Source organism: Psammomys obesus, unplaced genomic scaffold (genome assembly GCF_907164565.1).
Source record: "Psammomys obesus unplaced genomic scaffold, mPsaObe1.curated_primary_1811, whole genome shotgun sequence".
Taxonomy (NCBI): Eukaryota; Metazoa; Chordata; class Mammalia; order Rodentia; family Muridae; genus Psammomys; species Psammomys obesus.
In genome coordinates, this window is record NW_026587216.1 from 49,820,151 (window position 1) to 49,826,023 (window position 5,873).

Below are 5,873 nucleotides of genomic sequence, written 5' to 3' on the forward strand. Positions count from 1 at the left end.
ATGTATATGTATATGTATATGTATATGTATATGTATATGTATATGTACATGTACATAAAGCCAAGTAAGCAATCCTTTCTAAATCTTCATCCTACAGATAACGTATCTGAAGCCGCTTATCAGGGATGGGATTCGTACATGTATGTTAGTTGGCGAGACAAATAGCTGGAGGCAGTCACCCAGTGAGCTGAAGAGATGTTTTTCAGTTACTAATGCAGAAAGCAGAAAACAAGACAAAAATATTTCCCCTTGGTTATGAGTGAGTCCCGGGGGACACACTGAATATTCATTTTAAAGAGGGAAGATTCTCAGGTAGTAAAGCGGATGCTCCAGTGAGCCTGACTGCGAGTAATGGGTCTGGAAAACCCACAGTTGACTGTAGGGTAGCCTCATGTAATTCTACAAGCATTCTTGTTTTCTTGTTCACCCCAGGGGCATCGTTCTCAGGCTACTTGTTCGAAGAGTTGTGTGTAAGCAATTCACAAGGACTGTGGTAGCTGGGATGTGAGGGATATCTGATATGACTGGAAATGTGCTTAGTGGTGTATATTGTATGTATTGGTATTATTTCAGGCGCCATCTGCCACCGTAGCTCTCTCCTCCACCTGCCTAGTTCTTGGCTCTCTTGTGTCAGATTCCTTCCCAAATCCAAGGTAGTTTTAAAGACTAAGCTATATTAAATATAATAAAGTAGAATCAGAAAAACAAACCATACCTTCTCTTGTGATCCTATGTAACTGAAAATCATATAGGTACAACAGCTTTTAAGATTGCTGCTTAAAATCTGGTTCTTCAGGCACACCATAACTCACTCCATCAGCATTATCTCTTTGGACTTTCTACTTTTTCTGCTTTTGTATGAACGTTATTCTCTATAAACCTCTGCTCTAAATGTAAGACTGTCTTTAGGATCTGTTTTATAAGTAGAGATGGTAAATTAAAGTGTTATGAGGATTAAGATTAGAAAGGAAATGTATTCATTTACAGTGAAAACTGCAATTCATCAAAAAGACTATCCATCAATGCATTCACTGCATGTCAGAGAAAATGTGGACGTTTTTGAAGACTTATTATACTCATTGTAAAGTTGCCTTCTAGAGTGTTGCCTTCTAGAACATGTGCATTTGGGCCAGAAGTAGTGTTTGAAGACCAGCTGCCCCTAGAGCCTGCTGATGAGACACCAGCGAGACGGAGGAGTTTATCAGGGAAGATGTTGGCAGGATGGGGAGTAAGCCCGCGTGAGCTGCACCTTCAGCCTTTTGATATTAGCAGTCATCCATGGTCACTATTTTATATAAAACCCACACTCAAACCAAACCAAACAAGAAAAAGCACCTGCAAACTCATTAGCAAAACAAGGATTCCAAGAGAATGAACCAAGATCCAGTGTCTCTATTGATGCCAATATGTCAGTAATTTTTTTTCTAAAACTTTCTCTTTTTGGCTCATTTTTCAGGCGGCAAAGAATATGCCTGGATAGCTTTGAACACATACACGTTTCTCATATAAAGCAATTTAGTGTGTGTTCTCTGGACTCCCCGTACCCCCCAGTCAACTTATTAACAAATTTTAGTGAACATTAGGTTTTTTACTTTTATCTATGACAATTTATTGGACATCCATCTTCCCTAATATATACACAGATCCATTTTATTGTTTTAGGACTGCAATAGGACCAAACCCGGGGCTACATCAGCACAGTATATGACACAGCAGAAGTTCTGCAATAGTTCATCCTGCAACCACTTTTTGTGTACTCAGGATACATGAGACCCTGGTGGTGGATGTACAGAAGGGAACTGTCTATTTAGTTCTCAGCCTCTTCTTTGGGAAGGAAAATGGGTATTATGCGATTACTGAAAGTAATTGCTGCATTAGGGATTTAAAATGTGGAGCCTGGATCTTCTCTGGGGAAGGACTAAACTCAGAAAGAGCAATGTTTCTACTAAGTTCCCCACAAACAGTTGGTTAGAGAAGGGGGCAGTGGATATGCAGGGTAGAGGAATGGCTTGTGGGAATCATGAGGCCGAGAGTTGAGGAGGGTGAGACGCTTGAAGACATCCAGCTCAACTGAAATGTAGAAAACCAGAGTGGTAGTGACTATCCTGGATGGGCAGGTAGAGGTCAGCTGACATGCATCTTGTAGGCATAGAGACTTGGGGTCTTCTCTAGACCCATGGGAACCGAGTTAAGGGCTCTCCCCTTCCCTTTCTATTATATCCATGCATGTTCCCATGCAAATGCCCTTGCCTTTGTGAACATGTGTGGAAGCTGGAGGTGTGGAGCATGCTGTTCCGGCTAGATTGGCTGGCCAGCAAGCTCCTGTTTTTACCTTCTGTTCCCCAGGGTTGGGGTACAGGTATATGCTGGTAGCCTAGATTTTATGTGGGTAATGAAGATGAAAATTCAGGTTGACATACTTGTGGGCTTTACTCATTGAGCCATCTCACCAGCAAAGTAATTCAATCAAATGACATTGGAAAGAATCTCCCTACTCTGTGGATGATGGATTGGAAATGAGTAAGATTGTAGTTCGGAAGTACAGAAGAGGCTGTTTCAGTGGTCCAGGAAAGATCCCTGATGCTTAGAAGAGTTGAGGATAGTGGAGGCAGAGAACTGAGGGTAGAGATGAGAGATATGCAGGGAGATAACTGGAAGGACTTGGATTTAGGGATGGAAGAGGAACGAGGGCACATTTGAAAGTGGGTTGGCCTAGACAACATTCAAAAATCCTTTGCATGTCTGAGACAGTAACACTGTGTGAGCCTTGACCATATACAGTGTTAAACAAGTTTGATTTTTATTTACTGTAAGAGGAAAAACGTCAGTCTTTAATCTCAAGGATTATTGCTAGTTTCATTGTTTGCTGCCTAGACAAAAATAAGGCGCTGGGTTCTATGGTGCACACCTGTAATCCCAGCACTCAGAGAGGCAGAGGTGGGTGGATCTCTGTGAGTTCAAGGCCAGCCTGGTCTACAAAGAGAGTCCAGGACAACCAAGGCTATACAGAAAAACCCTTTTCAAAACAAAAACAAACAAACAAACAAACAAACAAACAAACAAGAAAAAAACCCCAAAACCTAACCATTATAATCATGCTTGTATATGACTTTTTACTATTTGATGATTATTTATTTCTCAACAGCTTTATTAGGATATATATATTAGAATATATAGTCAGCAAGCTCTCATATTTAAGAACTACAATTGTATAAGTTTGACGTATATATGCAAGCATGATTCTGTCACCATAAGCAAGGCGATGAATCGCTTCCCCAGGCATCTGGCCCTTCTCAAGCCTCCTGTGGGCCCACTGAGGTTTCTCCATCTTATTGTATCCCTTTGCAGCCACTCACCTGGATTTTGATACACAGATGAGTTTGCATCATTGTAGAATTTTTGTAAATGCGATCATGCAGTATTGTACTCCTTTGTGAGAAAAAAGGGGTTTGGATTTTTTTTATTTGAGAAAATCTTTCATAAATATATTATCTTTATTATTCAAACAATCTCAAGAGACTGGTATCCAGAGGATTAACTCCAAGGATTGACTAAGTAGTTCCTGTCCTCGGCCACACGCTGCTATGGTGTATATTCTGTGGCATTTCATCTCTGTGGTGTGAGTACCAAGAGCAGGGGCCTTCCCTGCGTCTATGGGTGTGGAGATCGGGATTAGGACCTGGGGTGTCTGAGATGGGCCCCTGACCTCTCACAGTAGTGCACATGTCAAGAATTCTACTGGCCAGCAGACACAAATGCCTTAAGCTTTGTGGGTCTTCCCTTGGTTAGCATCCGAGTCCAGGGCAGGCCTATGCTCAGTGAATGTGCGTGGGTGGGGGGTGTTGGGGAGGTGGCCCCGATGGCTGAGAGTACTTGCTGGGAGGAAGGAGACAAGGGTTGAGAGTTAACAAACAAAATCACTCAGATGATTTTTCTTCTTCCTCTTCTCTGCCCTGGCCTCATTAATACAAGGAGGCTAATATTTGGCTCCGGAGCGTGGGCAGGATTTGAGCTCTCTCCAGGGGCTCTGTTAAATGTCATAAATTGCAAGTGTGCAGTTAGAAGAGTTTGTGAATGGCATCTGAGCCTGAGGCCATCTAGTAATATTTATATGGTGGAACTTCAGCCCGTTTCCCTTTTAGAAAAAGTTTCTGATTTGCTTCATATGATGTCCATCTCAATCACTGTTTCTGGGCTCCAGTGGGGAGACTCTGGGATCCAAGCGATGGGGGAGGCTGTGGAAGAGGCAGGTTTTGTGCCTGGAGATGACTCAGAGAGGCTCCTATCTGAGGCCTTTTATTCTGCTTTCTTTCTCTGAGGAGTACAGTCAGGAGCCAGGTCTCTAGGTGCTGGGAGTAAAGAGAATCATGCTTATTTTAGTCTATAAAATTCAGAGAATAAATTAAGCTTGCCGTCATAGCCATGTTCAAAGGTCATAAAACCCCATAGCAGGGGTGATGGAATATTACCAAAAATAATAAAATCACAACTCACTCATTCCTGGAACTTATTCACAGCTCCTGTTTAAAGCTGTGTATAGAGGTAGTCATCTATTCCAGGAGCAGAACTGCAAGGCAGATATCGTTGTAACTCCCATTTTAAAAGCTGAGACTCTGAGGCTCAGGTTTCTGTTAGAGACAAACACAGGATCATGCTAGTTGCTCACACATAGGCAGGCATCTCAAACTCATAGCACAACACTCTGGGACCCTGGCTGTTTCACCCCAACCTGCATTTCACTCTAATTTCATTCAGCACATCTTCGGGCTTGTGCATGTTGAGAATGCTGGCTTCCTACTTTATCACACCGCCCCGCCCCCAGATCAATTCATCCCCCCTTTTACATGGGTGCCTGCATGGCCATGCCAGGCCATCCTGGTTTATAAGACCCAGAGAATAGATTAAGCATGCCACCATAGCCCCCAAAAGAGTTCCCCTTTGCTCTGAAGTCTTAAATGTTCCTTGGTTGTTTATGCCTGTATGGTCTTGAGGTTGTTTTGTACTGTCATTCAAGCCTGTGTTTTTTCTTAAGGGATCGTCTCTCCCTTTCCATAACTGGATAATTCAGCATGGATAAGGCTGCGTATGATCACAATGCCTCCTCAGTCAAAGACACGAAAGGAAGAAGGGGCCAGGAGCTTTATTTTATACTTTGTGCCTCTAAGAGACTCACAGAAGGGATAAGTGGAATGCTTTGTGGACAATTGGGATGCTCATGCTGTCCTTTGGGACGGCTAATGTCTGTGATTTAACACTGAATGTAAGCAGATGGCTCTTCTGACATACTGGTCTACATAAATTCTCCTTTCTTCAAAGTGTTCTGTACAACACGATAAAGCTTTAGAGTTGTGGGAAGCCAGGGACACAAAATCAACTACCACGAGTGGCAGCTACGGCCATGGGCAGCTCTTGCCCTTTCTTTGTCTGGAATAATTTTGGCTGCTGCAGGATTCATGATGGGTTTAGCCTATAGGATGGGTGTTAATTGTGGGTTTACCAATTAATTGCCATTGATTGTCTTTCCCATCAATTGCAGAGCTGTGAGTCAGAAGAAGCTAAAAGCAGGAATGAAGATTTAAGGGTCAAGTGATGCCAGAACTGACTTTCGGGTTAGTCATGTGTGGTTCAACACATTTAAAGCTTCAGCTTCCTCTAGAGTGTGACTGTGAGCCCGGAATTGGGACAGACAGGAACACAAAGCATGATGGAGGACTTTTGACTCAAAATCTGGGTCTCAAGACTCTTCCAAGCAAGAGCCTGAGCATCTCATGGGGCACTTGTGACTTGTAAGAGTCACCAAGAACTGGGAAGAGTTTTGTGCCTTTCCCCTTTCCGTGGTCTCCAGGCTCACCTTTGTGGTACTTCTGGTCTCT